Here is a 17,391-nt window from a genome sequence, read left to right on the forward strand (position 1 = left end):
GGGGACAAAGAGGGGTCCCCAGAATGTCACAATGGGCCCTGGGGACATTTGGGGTCCTCAGAATGTCACAATGGGCCGTGGGAACAATAGGGGGTCCTGGGACGTCACAATGGGCCCTGGAGTAAAGGGGGGTCCCCAGGATGTCACAATAGGCCCTGGGGACAAAGAGGAGTCCCCTGAATGTCATAATGGGCCCTGAGGACAAGGAGGGTCTCCACGGTGTCACAATGGGCCCTGGGGACAATGGGGGGTCCTGGGATGTCACAATAGGCCCTGGGGACAAAGGGGGTCCCCATGATTTCACAATGGGCCCAGGGGACAATGGGGCATCCTGGGACGTCACAATGGGCCCTGGGGACAAAGGGGGTCCCCATGGTGTCACAACGGCCCTGGGGATAAAGGGGGACCCCAGGATGTGTATAATGGGGCCTGGGGACAATGGGGGGTCCTGGGATGTCACAATGGGCTCTGGGGACAATAGGGGGTCCTGGGACGTCACAATGGGCCCTGGAGAAAAGGGGGGGTCCTGGCATGTCACAATAGGCCCTGGGGACAAAGGGGGTCTTCAGGATGTCACAATGGGCCCAGGGGACAAAGGGGGTCCCCAGGATGTCACAATAGGCCCTGGGGAAAAAGAGGGCTCCCCAGGATATCCCAATGGGCCCTGGGGACAAAGAGGGGTCCACAGGATGTGCACAATGGGCCCTGGGGACAAAGGGGGCTCCCCAGGATATCACAATGGGCTCTGGTGACATAGGGGTCCCCAAGATGTCACAACGGGTCCTGGGGACAAGGGGGGTCCCAAGGATGTCACAATGGGCACTGGAGACAAAGGGGGGGTCCCCACGGTGCCACGATGGGCCCTGGGGACAAGGGGGTCCCCAGGATGTAACAATGTGCCCTTGGGACAATGGGGGCTCCTGCGATGTCACAATGGGCCCTGGGGACAAAGGGAGGCCCCAGGATGTCACAATGGACCCTGGGGACAAAAGGGGTCCCCGGGATGTCACAATGGGCCCAGGGGACAACGAAGCATCCTGGGACGCCACAATGGGCCCGGGGAAAAAGGGGGGTCCCCAGGTTGTTCACAATGGGCCCTGGGGACAATGGGGGTCCTGGGATGTCACAATGAACCCTAGGGACAAAGGGGGTCCCCAGGATGTCACAATGGGCCCTGGGGATAAAGGGGACTCCCCAGGATGTCACAATAGGCCCTGGGGACAAAGGGGGTCCCCAGGATGTCACAACGGGCCCTGGGTACAAGGGGGGTCCCACCCTGTCACAATGAGCACTGGGGACAAAGGGGGTCCCCAGGATGTCACAATGGGCACTGGAGACAAAGGGGGGGTCTCCACGGTGCCACAATGGGCCCTGGGGACAAGAGGGTCCCCACGGTTTCACAATGGGCCCTGGGGACAAGGGGGATCCCCGCCCTGTCACAATGGGCCCTGGGGCCAAAGGGATCCCCAGGATGTCACAATGGGCCCTGGGGACTGCGGGGGGTACTAGGATGTCACAATGGGTCTTGGGGACAAAGGGGGTACCCAGGATGTCACAATGGGCCCTGGGGACAATGGGGGGTCCCTTGAAGGTCACAATGGGCCCATGGGACAAAGAGGGTGCCCACGGTGTCACAGTGGGCCCTGGCGACAAAGGGGGATCCCCAGGATGTCACAATGGGCCCCGGGGACAAAGTAAAATCCTGGAATGTCACAATGGTCCCCAGTGACAAAGGCGCTCCCCATGGTGCCACAATGGGCCCTGGGGACAAAGTGGGTCCCCAGGATTTCACAATGAGCACTGGGGACAAAGGGGGGTCCCAGGATGTCACAATGGGCCCTGGAGACAAGGGGGGGTTCCCATGGAGTCACAATGGGTCCTGGGGACAACGAGGCGTCCTGGGACGTCACAATGGGACTTGGGGACAAAGGGGGTCTTCCACAGTCTCACAATGGGCCCTAGAGACAAGGGGAGATCCCCAGGATGACACAATAGGCCCTGGGGACAAAGAGGAGTCCCCCTGAATGTCACAATGGGCCCTGGGGACAAGGGGGGTCCCCATGGTATCACAATAAGCCCTGGGGACAAAGTGGGGTCCTGGGATGTCACAACTGGCCCCAGTGACAAAGGGTGTCCCCATGGTGCCACAATGGGCCCTCGGGACAAAGAGGGTCCCCAGGATGTCACAATGGGCTTTGGGGACAAGGCGGGGTCCCCAGGATGTCACAATGGGGTCTTGGGACAAAGGGGGTCCACAGGATGTCACAATGGTCCCTGGGGACAATGGGGGTTCCTGGGACATCACAGTGGGCCCTGGGGACAAAGGCGGTCCCAGGGTGTCACAATAAGCCATGGGGACAAGGGGGGTCCCCAGGATGTCAGAATGGGCCCTGGGGACAACGCGGGGTCCTGGGATGTCACAATGGGCCACGGGGACAAAGGCGATCCCCATGTTGTCACAATGGGCCCTGGGGACAAGGGGGTCCCCAGGATGTCACAATGGGCTCATAGGATAAACGGGGTACCCACGGTGTCACTATAGGCCCTGGGGACAATGGGGGGTCCCCACGGTGCCACGATGGGCCCTGGGGACAAGGGGATCCCCAGGATGTTCACAATGGGCCCTGGAGACAATGGGGTGTCCCCAGGATGTCACAATAAGCCCTGGGGACAAGGGGGGTCCCCAGGATGTCACAATGGGCACTGGGGACAAAGGGGGTACCCACAGTGTCACTATAGGCCCTGGGGACAACGGGGGGTCCCCACGGTGCCACGATGGGCCCTGGGGACAAGGGGATCCCCAGGATGTTCACAATGGGCCCTGGAGACAATGGGGTGTCCCCAGGATGTCACAATGGGCCCTGGGGACAAAGAGGGTCCCCAGGATGTCACAATCGGCCCTGGGCACAAAGGGGGGTGCACATGGTGTCAAAATGGGCCCTGGGGACAAAGGGCGTCCCCAGGATGTCACAGTGGGCCCTGGGGACAAAGTGGTCCCCATGGTATCAGAATGGGCCCTGGGGACAAAGAGGGGTGCCCTGAATGTCACAATGGGCCCTGAGGACAAAGGGGGGTCCCCAGGATGTCGCAATGGGCCTTGGGGACAATGGGGGGTCCTAGGATGTCACAATGCGCCCGAGTGACAAATGGGGTCTCCATGGTGTCACAATGGGACCTGAAGACAAAGGGGGTCCCCTGAATGTCACAATGGGCCCTGAGGACAATGGGGGTTCCTGGAACGTCACAATGGGCCCTGGGGAGAAAGGGAGGTCCCCAGGATGTCACAATGGGCCCTGGAGACAATTGGGGGTTTTGGGATGTCACGATGGGCTCTGACGACAAGGGGAGGTGCCCATGGTGTCACAATGGGTCCTCAGTGACAAGGGGGGTCCCTATAGTGTCACAATGGGCTCTGCAGACAATGGGGGGTCCTGGGATGTCACAATGGGCACCAGTGACAAAGGGGGTCCTCATGGTGCCACAATGGGCCCTGGGGAGTAAGTGGGGTCCTGGGATGTCACAATGGGTCCTGGGGACAAAGGGTGATCCTTTGATGTCACAAGGGGCCCTGGAGGCAAGGGGGTCCCCAGGATGTTACAATGGGCCCTGGGCACAAAGGGGGGTCCCCATAGTGTCACAATGGGTCCCCAGTGACAAGGGGGTCCCCACGGTGCCACGATGGGCCCTGGGGACAAGAGGGGGTCCCCATGGTGTCACAATGGACCCTGGGGTCAAAGGGGGTTCCCAGGACATCACAATGGGCTCTGGGGACAATGGGGATCCTGGGACATCACAATGAGCCCTGGGGACAAGGGGGGGTCCTGGGACGTCACAATGGGTCCTGGGGACAAAGCGGTTCCCCAGGATGTCACAATGGGCCCCGGGGACAAAGCAGGGTCCTGGGACGTCACAATGGGCCCTGGAGACAAAGGGATTCCCCAGGATGTCACAATGGGCCCTGGGGACAAAGGGGGTCCCCACAGTGTCACAATGGTCCCTGGGGACAAAGGAGATCCCCACAGTGTCACAATGGGCCCAGGGGACAAAAGGGGGACCCCAGGATGTCACAATGGGCCCAGGGGACAATGGGGGGTCCTGGGACGTTATAATGGGCCCTCGGGAAAAAGGGGGTCCACATGGTGCCACAATGGGCCCTGGGGACAACGGGGGTCCCAGGATGCCACAATGGACACTGGGGACAAGGGGGTCCCCAGGATGTCACAATGGGCCCTGGGGACAACGGTGGCTCCTGGGATGTCACAATGGGCCCTGGGGACACAGGTGGTCCCCAGGATGTCACAATGGGCCCTGGGGACAAAGTGGGGTCCTAAGATGTCACAATGGGCACTGGGGACAAAGGGGGTCCCCATGGTGCCACAATGGGCCTTGGGGACAATGGGGTCTCCCCAGGATGTCACAATGGGCCTTGGGGACAAAGGGGTGTCCCCTGAATGTGCATAATGGGCCCTGAAGACAAAGGGTGGTCGCCGGGATGTCTCAGTGGGCCCTGGGGACAATGGGGTGTCCTGGGATGTCACAATGGGCCCCAGTGACAAATGGGGTCTCCACGGTGTCACAATGGGCCCTGGAGTAAAGGGGCGTCCCCAGGATGTCACAATAGTCCCTGGGGACAAAGAGGAGTCCCCTGAATGTCATAATGGGCCCTGAGGACAAGGAGGGTCTCCACGGTGTCACAATGGGCCCTGGGGACAATGGGGGGTCCTGGGATGTCACAATAGGCCCTGGGGACAAAGGGGGTCCCCATGATTTCACAATGGGCCCAGGGGACAATGGGGCATCCTGGGACGTCACAATGGGCCCTGGGGACAAAGGGGGTCTCCATGGTGTCACAATGGCCCTGGGGATAAAGGGGGACCCCAGGATGTGTATAATGGGGCCTGGGGACAATGGGGGGTCCTGGGATGTCACAATGGGCTCTGGGGACAATAGGGGGTCCTGGGACGTCACAATGGGCCCTGGAGAAAAGGGGGGGTCCTGGCATGTCACAATAGGCCCTGGGGACAAAGGGGGTCTTCAGGATGTCACAATGGGCCCGGGGGACAAAGGGGGTCCCCAGGATGTCACAATAGGCCCTGGGGAAAAAGAGGGCTCCCCAGGATATCACAATGGGCCCTGGGGACAAAGAGGGGTCCACAGGATGTGCACAATGGGCCCTGGGGACAAAGGGGGCTCCCCAGGATATCACAATGGGCTCTGGTGACATAGGGGTCCCCAAGATGTCACAACGGGTCCTGGGGACAAGGGGGGTCCCAAGAGTGTCACAATGGGAACTGGAGACAAAGGGGGAGTCCCCACGGTGCCACGATGGGCCCTGGGGACAAGGGGGTCCCCAGGATGTAACAATGTGCCCTTGGGACAATGGGGGCTCCTGCGATGTCACAATGGGCCCTGGGGACAAAGGGAGGCCCCAGGATGTCACAACGGACCCTGGGGACAAAAGGGGTCCCCGGGATGTCACAATGGGCCCAGGGGACAACGAAGCATCCTGGGACGCCACAATGGGCCCGGGGAAAAAGGGGGGTCCCCAGGTTGTTCACAATGGGCCCTGGGGACAATGGGGGTCCTGGGATGTCACAATGAACCCTAGGGACAAAGGGGGTCCCCAGGATGTCACAATGGGCCCTGGGGATAAAGGGGACTCCCCAGGATGTCACAATAGGCCCTGGGGACAAAGGGGGTCCCCAGGATGTCACAACAGGCCCTGGGTACAAGGGGGGTCCCACCCTGTCACAATGAGCACTGGGGACAAAGGGGGTCCCCAGGATGTCACAATGGGCACTGGAGACAAAGGGGGGGTCTCCACGGCGCCACAATGGGCCCTGGGGACAAGAGGGTCCCCACGGTTTCACAATGGGCCCTGGGGACAAGGGGGATCCCCGCCCTGTCACAATGGGCCCTGGGGCCAAAGGGATCCCCAGGATGTCACAATGGGCCCTGGGGACTGCGGGGGGTACTAGGATGTCACAATGGGTCTTGGGGACAAAGGGGGTACCCAGGATGTCACAATGGGCCCTGGGGACAATGGGGGGTCCCTTGAAGGTCACAATGGGCCCATGGGACAAAGAGGGTGCCCACGGTGTCACAGTGGGCCCTGGCGACAAAGGGGGATCCCCAGGATGTCACAATGGGCCCCGGGGACAAAGTAAAATCCTGGAATGTCACAATGGTCCCCAGTGACAAAGGCGCTCCCCATGGTGCCACAATGGGCCCTGGGGACAAAGTGGGTCCCCAGGATTTCACAATGAGCACTGGGGACAAAGGGGGGTCCCAGGATGTCACAATGGGCCCTGGGGACAAGGGGGGGTTCCCATGGAGTCACAATGGGTCCTGGGGACAACGAGGCGTCCTGGGACGTCACAATGGGACTTGGGGACAAAGGGGGTCTTCCACAGTCTCACAATGGGCCCTAGAGACAAGGGGAGATCCCCAGGATGACACAATAGGCCCTGGGGACAAAGAGGAGTCCCCCTGAATGTCACAATGGGCCCTGGGGACAAGGGGGGTCCCCATGGTATCACAATAAGCCCTGGGGACAAAGTGGGGTCCTGGGATGTCACAACTGGCCCCAGTGACAAAGGGTGTCCCCATGGTGCCACAATGGGCCCTGGGGACAAAGAGGGTCCCCAGGATGTCACAATGGGCTTTGGGGACAAGGCGGGGTCCCCAGGATGTCACAATGGGGTCTTGGGACAAAGGGGGTCCCCAGGATGTCACAATGGTCCCTGGGGACAATGGGGGGTCCTGGGACGTCACAATGGGCCCTGGGGACAAAGGCGGTCCCAGGGTGTCACAATAAGCCATGGGGACAAGGGGGGTCCCCAGGATGTCACAATGGGCACTGGGGACAAAGGGGGGTCCCCACGGTGCCATGATGGGCCCTGGCGACAAGGGGGTCCCCAAGATGTCACAATGGGCCCATGGGACAAAGGGGGTACCCATGGTGTCACAATGGGCACTGGGGACAAGGGGGGTCCCCAGGATGTCACAAGTGGCCCTGGGGATAAAGGGGGTCCCCATGGTGCCACAATGTGCCCCTGGGACAAAGGGGTCCCCAGGATGTCACAATAAGCCCTGGGGAGAAGGGGGGTCCCCAGGATGTCAGAATGGGCCCTGGGGACAACGCGGGGTCCTGGGATGTCACAATGGGCCACGGGGACAAAGGCGATCCCCATGGTGTCATAATGGGCCCTGGGGACTGCGGGGGGTACTAGGATGTCACAATGGGTCTTGGGGACAAAGCGGGTACTCAGGATGTCACAATGGGCCCTGGGGACAATGGGGGGTCCCTTGAAGGTCACAATGGGCCCTTGGGACAAAGAGGGTGCCCACGGTGTCACAGTGGGCCCTGGCGACAAAGGGGGATCCCCAGGATGTCACAATGGGCCCCGGGGACAAAGTAAAATCCTGGAATGTCACAATGGTCCCCAGTGACAAAGGCGCTCCCCATGGTGCCACAATGGGCCCTGGGGACAAAGTGGGTCCCCAGGATTTCACAATGGGCACTGGGGACAAAGGGGGGTCCCAGTATGTCACAATGGGCCCTGGGGACAAGGGGGGGTTCCCATGGAGTCACAATGGGTCCTGGGGACAACGAGGCGTCCTGGGACGTCACAATGGGACTTGGGGACAAAGGGGGTCTTCCACAGTCTCACAATGGGCCCTAGAGACAAGGGGAGATCCCCAGGATGACACAATAGGCCCTGGGGACAAAGAGGAGTCCCCCTGAATGTCACAATGGGCCCTGGGGACAAAGAGGGTCCCCAGGATGTCACAATCGGCCCTGGGCACAAAGGGGGGTGCACATGGTGTCAAAATGGGCCCTGGGGACAAAGGGCGTCCCCAGGATGTCACAGTGGGCCCTGGGGACAAAGTGGTCCCCATGGTATCAGAATGGGCCCTGGGGACAAAGAGGGGTGCCCTGAATGTCACAATGGGCCCTGAGGACAAAGGGGGGTCCCCAGGATGTCGCAATGGGCCTTGGGGACAATGGGGGGTCCTAGGATGTCACAATGGGCCTGAGTGACAAATGGGGTCTCCATGGTGTCACAATGGGACCTGAAGACAAAGGGGGTCCCCTGAATGTCACAATGGGCCCTGAGGACAATGGGGGTTCCTGGAACGTCACAATGGGCCCTGGGGAGAAAGGGAGGTCCCCAGGATGTCACAATGGGCCCTGGAGACAATTGGGGGTTTTGGGATGTCACGATGGGCTCTGACGACAAGGGGAGGTGCCCATGGTGTCACAATGGGTCCTCAGTGACAAGGGGGGTCCCTATAGTGTCACAATGGGCTCTGCAGACAATGGGGGGTCCTGGGATGTCACAATGGGCACCAGTGACAAAGGGGGTCCTCATGGTGCCACAATGGGCCCTGGGGAGTAAGTGGGGTCCTGGGATGTCACAATGGGTCCTGGGGACAAAGGGTGATCCTTTGATGTCACAAGGGGCCCTGGAGGCAAGGGGGTCCCCAGGATGTTACAATGGGCCCTGGGCACAAAGGGGGGTCCCCATAGTGTCACAATGGGTCCCCAGTGACAAGGGGGTCCCCACGGTGCCACGATGGGCCCTGGGGACAAGAGGGGGTCCCCATGGTGTCACAATGGACCCTGGGGTCAAAGGGGGTTCCCAGGACATCACAATGGGCTCTGGGGACAATGGGGATCCTGGGACATCACAATGAGCCCTGGGGACAAGGGGGGGTCCTGGGACGTCACAATGGGTCCTGGGGACAAAGCGGTTCCCCAGGATGTCACAATGGGCCCCGGGGACAAAGCAGGGTCCTGGGACGTCACAATGGGCCCTGGAGACAAAGGGATTCCCCAGGATGTCACAATGGGCCCTGGGGACAAAGGGGGTCCCCACAGTGTCACAATGGTCCCTGGGGACAAAGGAGATCCCCACAGTGTCACAATGGGCCCAGGGGACAAAAGGGGGACCCCAGGATGTCACAATGGGCCCAGGGGACAATGGGGGGTCCTGGGACGTTATAATGGGCCCTCGGGAAAAAGGGGGTCCACATGGTGCCACAATGGGCCCTGGGGACAACGGGGGTCCCAGGATGCCACAATGGACACTGGGGACAAGGGGGTCCCCAGGATGTCACAATGGGCCCTGGGGACAACGGTGGCTCCTGGGATGTCACAATGGGCCCTGGGGACACAGGTGGTCCCCAGGATGTCACAATGGGCCCTGGGGACAAAGTGGGGTCCTAAGATGTCACAATGGGCACTGGGGACAAAGGGGGTCCCCATGGTGCCACAATGGGCCTTGGGGACAATGGGGTCTCCCCAGGATGTCACAATGGGCCTTGGGGACAAAGGGGTGTCCCCTGAATGTGCATAATGGGCCCTGAAGACAAAGGGTGGTCGCCGGGATGTCTCAGTGGGCCCTGGGGACAATGGGGTGTCCTGGGATGTCACAATGGGCCCCAGTGACAAATGGGGTCTCCACGGTGTCACAATGGGCCCTGGAGTAAAGGGGCGTCCCCAGGATGTCACAATAGTCCCTGGGGACAAAGAGGAGTCCCCTGAATGTCATAATGGGCCCTGAGGACAAGGAGGGTCTCCACGGTGTCACAATGGGCCCTGGGGACAATGGGGGGTCCTGGGATGTCACAATAGGCCCTGGGGACAAAGGGGGTCCCCATGATTTCACAATGGGCCCAGGGGACAATGGGGCATCCTGGGACGTCACAATGGGCCCTGGGGACAAAGGGGGTCTCCATGGTGTCACAATGGCCCTGGGGATAAAGGGGGACCCCAGGATGTGTATAATGGGGCCTGGGGACAATGGGGGGTCCTGGGATGTCACAATGGGCTCTGGGGACAATAGGGGGTCCTGGGACGTCACAATGGGCCCTGGAGAAAAGGGGGGGTCCTGGCATGTCACAATAGGCCCTGGGGACAAAGGGGGTCTTCAGGATGTCACAATGGGCCCGGGGGACAAAGGGGGTCCCCAGGATGTCACAATAGGCCCTGGGGAAAAAGAGGGCTCCCCAGGATATCACAATGGGCCCTGGGGACAAAGAGGGGTCCACAGGATGTGCACAATGGGCCCTGGGGACAAAGGGGGCTCCCCAGGATATCACAATGGGCTCTGGTGACATAGGGGTCCCCAAGATGTCACAACGGGTCCTGGGGACAAGGGGGGTCCCAAGAGTGTCACAATGGGAACTGGAGACAAAGGGGGAGTCCCCACGGTGCCACGATGGGCCCTGGGGACAAGGGGGTCCCCAGGATGTAACAATGTGCCCTTGGGACAATGGGGGCTCCTGCGATGTCACAATGGGCCCTGGGGACAAAGGGAGGCCCCAGGATGTCACAATGGACCCTGGGGACAAAAGGGGTCCCCGGGATGTCACAATGGGCCCAGGGGACAACGAAGCATCCTGGGACGCCACAATGGGCCCGGGGAAAAAGGGGGGTCCCCAGGTTGTTCACAATGGGCCCTGGGGACAATGGGGGTCCTGGGATGTCACAATGAACCCTAGGGACAAAGGGGGTCCCCAGGATGTCACAATGGGCCTTGGGGACAAAGGGGTGTCCCCTGAATGTGCATAATGGGCCCTGGGGACAAAGGGTGGTCGCCGGGATGTCTCAGTGGGCCCTGGGGACAATGGGGTGTCCTGGGATGTCACAATGGGCCCCAGTGACAAATGGGGTCTCCACGGTGTCACAATGGGCCCTGGGGATAAAGGGGGGTCTCCAGGATGTCACAATGGGCCCAAGTGATGAGTCCCCACAGTGCCACTATGGGCCCTGGAGACAAGGGGGGTCCCCAGGATGTCACGATGGGGCCTGGGGACAACGAGGGGTCCTGGGACGTCACAATGAGCCCTGGGGAAAAAGGGTGGTCCCCATGATGTCACAATGGGCACTGGAGACAGTGGGGGGTCCTGGGATGTCACAATGGGCCCTGGGGACAAAGTAAGGTCCTCGGCTGTCACAATGAGCCCGGAGGACAAGGGGGGTCCCCAGAATTTCACAATGAGCACTGGGGACAAAGTGGGGTCCTGGGATGTCAAAATGGGCCCTGGGGACAAAGGGGGTCCCTTAATTGTCACAATGGGCCCTGGGGACAAGGGGGGTCCCCACGGTGTCACAATGGGCCCTGGGGACAAAGTGGGGTCCTGGAATGTCACAATGGGCCCAGAGGACAAAGGGGGTCCCCATGGTGCCACAGTGGGCCCTGGGGACAAAGGGGGTCCTGAGACGTCACAATGGGCCCTGGGGAAAAGGCGGGGTCCCCACGGTGTCACAATGGGCCCTGGGGACAATGGGGGGTCCTGGGATGTCACAATGGGCCCCAGTGACAAAGGGGGTCCCCATGGTGCGACAACGAGCTCTGGGGATAAAGGGGGTCTCCAGGATGTCACAATGGGTCTGGGGACAAAGGAAGTCCCCAGAATGCCACAATGGGTCCTGGAAAGAAGTGGGGTCCCCACCGTGTCACAATGGGCCTTGGGGACAAAGGGGGGTCCCCAGGATGTCACAATGGGCCCCGGGGACAAAGGGGTCCCCAGGATGTCACAATGGGTACTGGGGACAAAGGCGGGGTCCCCATGGTGTCACAATGGACCCAAGTGACAGGACGAGTCCCCACGGTACCACTATGGGCCCTGGAGACAAGGGGGTTCCCCGGATTTCACAATGGCCCTGGGGACAAGGGGGGTCCCCAGGATGTCACAATGGGCACTGGGGACGAGGGGTCCTGGGACGTCACAATGAGCCCTGGGGAGAAAGGGGGGTCCCCACCCTGTCAGAAGGGACCCTGGGGACAAGGTGGGGTCCTGGGATGTCACAATGGGCCCTGGGGACAAAGGGGGTGTCCATGTTGCCACGATGGGCCCTGGGGACAAGGGGGTCCCCAGGATATCACAATGGGCCCTGGGGACAAGGGGGTCCCCAGGATGTCACAATGGGCCCTGAGGACAAATTGGGGTTCTGGGATGTCACAATGGGCCCTGGGGACAAAGGGGTTCCCCATGGTGCCACAATGGGCCCTGGGGACAAAGAGGGGTCCCCAGAATGTCACAATGGGCCCTGGGGACATTTGGGGTCCCCAGAATGTCACAATGGGCCCTGGGAACAATAGGGGGTCCTGGGACGTCACAATGGGCCCTGGAGTAAAGGGGGGTCCCCAGGATGTCACAATAGGCCCTGGGGACAAAGAGGAGTCCCCTGAATGTCATAATGGGCCTGAGGACAAGGAGGGTCTCCACGGTGTCACAATGGGCCCTGGGGACAATGGGGGGTCCTGGGATGTCACAATAGGCCCTGGGGACAAAGGGGGTCTTCAGGATGTCACAATGGGCCCGGGGGACAAAGGGGGTCCCCAGGATGTCACAATAGGCCCTGGGGAAAAAGAGGGCTCCCCAGGATATCACAATGGGCCCTGGGGACAAAGAGGGGTCCACAGGATGTGCACAATGGGCCCTGGGGACAAAGGGGGCTCCCCAGGATATCACAATGGGCTCTGGTGACATAGGGGTCCCCAAGATGTCACAACGGGTCCTGGGGACAAGAGGGGTCCCAAGGATGTCACAATGGGCACTGGAGACAAAGGGGGGGTCCCCACGGTGCCACGATGGGCCCTGGGGACAAGGGGGTCCCCAGGATGTAACAATGTGCCCTTGGGACAATGGGGGCTCCTGCGATGTCACAATGGGCCCTGGGGACAAAGGGAGGCCCCAGGATGTCACAATGGACCCTGGGGACAAAAGGGGTCCCCGGGATGTCACAATGGGCCCAGGGGACAACGAAGCATCTTGGGACGCCACAATGGGCCCGGGGAAAAAGGGGGGTCCCCAGGTTGTTCACAATGGGCCCTGGGGACAATGGGGGTCCTGGGATGTCACAATGAACCCTAGGGACAAAGGGGGTCCCCAGGATGTCACAATGGGCCCTGGGGATAAAGGGGACTCCCCAGGATGTCACAATAGGCCCTGAAGACAAAGGGGGTCCCCAGGATGTCACAACGGGCCCTGGGTACAAGGGGGGTCCCACCCTGTCACAATGAGCACTGGGGACAAAGGGGGTCCCCAGGATGTCACAATGGGCACTGGAGACAAAGCGGGGGTCTCCACGGTGACACAATGGGCCCTGGGGACAAGAGGGTCCCCACGGTTTCACAATGGGCCCTGGGGACAAGGAGGATCCCCGCCCTGTCACAATGGGCCCTGGGGCCAAAGGGATCCCCAGGATGTCACAATGGGCCCTGGGGACTGCGGGGGGTCCCTTGAAGGTCACAATGGGCCCATGGGACAAAGAGGGTGCCCACGGTGTCACAGTGGGCCCTGGCGACAAAGGGGGTTCCCCAGGATGTCACAATGGGCCCCGGGGACAAAGTAAAATCCTGGAATGTCACAATGGTCCCCAGTGACAAAGGCGCTCCCCATGGTGCCACAATGGGCCCTGGGGACAAAGTGGGTCCCCAGGATTTCACAATGAGCACTGGGGACAAAGGGGGGTCCCAGGATGTCACAATGGGCCCTGGGGACAAGGGGGGGTTCCCATGGAGTCACAATGGGTCCTGGGGACAACGAGGCGTCCTGGGACGTCACAATGGGACTTGGGGACAAAGGGGGTCTTCCACAGTCTCACAATGGGCCCTAGAGACAAGGGGAGATCCCCAGGATGACACAATAGGCCCTGGGGACAAAGAGGAGTCCCCCTGAATGTCACAATGGGCCCTGGGGACAAGGGGGGTCCCCATGGTATCACAATAAGCCCTGGGGACAAAGTGGGGTCCTGGGATGTCACAACTGGCCCCAGTGACAAAGGGTGTCCCCATGGTGCCACAATGGGCCCTGGGGACAAAGAGGGTCCCCAGGATGTCACAATGGGCTTTGGGGACAAGGCGGAGTCCCCAGGATGTCACAATGGGGTCTTGGGACAAAGGGGGTCCCCAGGATGTCACAATGGTCCCTGGGGACAATGGGGGTTCCTGGGACATCACAGTGGGCCCTGGGGACAAAGGCGGTCCCAGGGTGTCACAATAAGCCATGGGGACAAGGGGGGTCCCCAGGATGTCAGAATGGGCCCTGGGGACAACACGGGGTCCTGGGATGTCACAATGGGCCACGGGGACAAAGGCGATCCCCATGGTGTCACAATGGGCCCTGGGGACAAGGGGGTCCCCAGGATGTCACAATGGGCTCATGGGATTAAGGGGGTACCCACGGTGTCACTATGGGCCCTGGGGACAACGGGGGGTCCCCACGGTGCCACGATGGGCCCTGGGGACAAGGGGGTCCCCAGGATGTCACAATGGGCCCTGAGGACAAATTGGGATTCTGGGATGTCACAATGGGCCCTGGGGACAAAGGGGGTCCCCATGGTGCCACAATGGGCCCTGGGGACAAAGAGGGGTCCCCAGAATGTCACAATGGGCCCTGGGGACATTTGGGGTCCCCAGAATGTCACAATGGGCCCTGGGAACAATAGGGGGTCCTGGGACGTCACAATGGGCCCTGGAGTAAAGGGGGGTCCCCAGGATGTCACAATAGGCCCTGGGGACAAAGAGGAGTCCCCTGAATGTCATAATGGGCCCTGAGGACAAGGAGGGTCTCCACGGTGTCACAATGGGCCCTGGGGACAATGGGGGGTCCTGGGATGTCACAATAGGCCCTGGGGACAAAGGGGGTCTTCAGGATGTCACAATGGGCCCGGGGGACAAAGGGGGTCCCCAGGATGTCACAATAGGCCCTGGGGAAAAAGAGGGCTCCCCAGGATATCACAATGGGCCCTGGGGACAAAGAGGGGTCCACAGGATGTGCACAATGGGCCCTGGGGACAAAGGGGGCTCCCCAGGATATCACAATGGGCTCTGGTGACATAGGGGTCCCCAAGATGTCACAACGGGTCCTGGGGACAAGGGGGGTCCCAAGGATGTCACAATGGGCACTGGAGACAAAGGGGGATCCCCACGGTGCCACGATGGGCCCTGGGGACAAGGGGGTCCCCAGGATGTAACAATGTGCCCTTGGGACAATGGGGGCTCCTGCGATGTCACAATGGGCCCTGGGGACAAAGGGAGGCCCCAGGATGTCACAATGGACCCTGGGGACAAAAGGGGTCCCCGGGATGTCACAATGGGCCCAGGGGACAACGAAGCATCCTGGGACGCCACAATGGGCCCGGGGAAAAAGGCGGGTCCCCAGGTTGTTCACAATGGGCCCTGTGGACAATGGGGGTCCTGGGATGTCACAATGAACCCTAGGGACAAAGGGGGTCCCCAGGATGTTACAATGGGCCCTGGGGATAAAGGGGACTCCCCAGGATGTCACAATAGGCCCTGGGGACAAAGGGGGTCCCCAGGATGTCACAACGGGCCCTGGGTACAAGGGGGGTCCCACCCTGTCACAATGAGCACTGGGGACAAAGGGTGTCCCCAGGATGTCACAATGGGCAGTGGGGACGAGGGGTCCTGGGACGTCACAACGAGCCCTGGGGAGAAAGGGGGGTCCCCACCCTGTCAGAAGGGACCCTGGGGACAAGGTGGGGTCCTGGGATGTCACAATGGGCCCTGGGGACAAAGGGGGTGTCCATGGTGCCACGATGGGCCCTGGGGACAAGGGGGTCCCCAGGATATCACAATGGGCCCTGGGGACAAGGGGGTCCCCAGGATGTCACAATGGGCCCTGAGGACAAATTGGGGTTCTGGGATGTCACAATGGGCCCTGGGGACAAAGGGGTTCCCCATGGTGCCACAATGGGCCCTGGGGACAAAGAGGGGTCCCCAGAATGTCACAATGGGCCCTGGGGACATTTGGGGTCCCCAGAATGTCACAATGGGCCCTGGGAACAATAGGGGGTCCTGGGACGTCACAATGGGCCCTGGAGTAAAGGGGGGTCCCCAGGATGTCACAATAGGCCCTGGGGACAAAGAGGAGTCCCCTGAATGTCATAATGGGCCTGAGGACAAGGAGGGTCTCCACGGTGTCACAATGGGCCCTGGGGACAATGGGGGGTCCTGGGATGTCACAATAGGCCCTGGGGACAAAGGGGGTCTTCAGGATGTCACAATGGGCCCGGGGGACAAAGGGGGTCCCCAGGATGTCACAATAGGCCCTGGGGAAAAAGAGGGCTCCCCAGGATATCACAATGGGCCCTGGGGACAAAGAGGGGTCCACAGGATGTGCACAATGGGCCCTGGGGACAAAGGGGGCTCCCCAGGATATCACAATGGGCTCTGGTGACATAGGGGTCCCCAAGATGTCACAACGGGTCCTGGGGACAAGGGGGGTCCCAAGGATGTCACAATGGGCACTGGAGACAAAGGGGGGGTCCCCACGGTGCCACGATGGGCCCTGGGGACAAGGGGGTCCCCAGGATGTAACAATGTGCCCTTGGGACAATGGGGGCTCCTGCGATGTCACAATGGGCCCTGGGGACAAAGGGAGGCCCCAGGATGTCACAATGGACCCTGGGGACAAAAGGGGTCCCCGGGATGTCACAATGGGCCCAGGGGACAACGAAAAATCCTGGGACGCCACAATGGGCCCAGGGAAAAAGGGGGGTCCCCAGGTTGTTCACAATGGGCCCTGGGGACAATGGGGGTCCTGGGATGTCACAATGAACCCTAGGGACAAAGGGGGTCCCCAGGATGTCACAATGGGCCCTGGGGATAAAGGGGACTCCCCAGGATGTCACAATAGGCCCTGAAGACAAAGGGGGTCCCCAGGATGTCACAACGGGCCCTGGGTACAAGGGGGGTCCCACCCTGTCACAATGAGCACTGGGGACAAAGGGGGTCCCCAGGATGTCACAATGGGCACTGGAGACAAAGCGGGGGTCTCCACGGTGACACAATGGGCCCTGGGGACAAGAGGGTCCCCACGGTTTCACAATGGGCCCTGGGGACAAGGGGGATCCCCGCCCTGTCACAATGGGCCCTGGGGCCAAAGGGATCCCCAGGATGTCACAATGGGCCCTGGGGACTGCGGGGGGTACTAGGATGTCACAATGGGTCTTGGGGACAAAGGGGGTACCCAGGATGTCACAATGGGCCCTGGGGACTGCGGGGGGTCCCTTGAAGGTCACAATGGGCCCATGGGACAAAGAGGGTGCCCACGGTGTCACAGTGGGCCCTGGCGACAAAGGGGGTTCCCCAGGATGTCACAATGGGCCCCGGGGACAAAGTAAAATCCTGGAATGTCACAATGGTCCCCAGTGACAAAGGCGCTCCCCATGGTGCCACAATGGGCCCTGGGGACAAAGTGGGTCCCCAGGATTTCACAATGAGCACTGGGGACAAAGGGGGGTCCCAGGATGTCACAATGGGCCCTGGGGACAAGGGGGGGTTCCCATGGAGTCACAATGGGTCCTGGGGACAACGAGGCGTCCTGGGACGTCACAATGGGACTTGGGGA

The sequence above is a fragment of the Patagioenas fasciata genome, chromosome 31 (genome assembly GCF_037038585.1).
Source record: "Patagioenas fasciata isolate bPatFas1 chromosome 31, bPatFas1.hap1, whole genome shotgun sequence".
Taxonomy (NCBI): Eukaryota; Metazoa; Chordata; class Aves; order Columbiformes; family Columbidae; genus Patagioenas; species Patagioenas fasciata.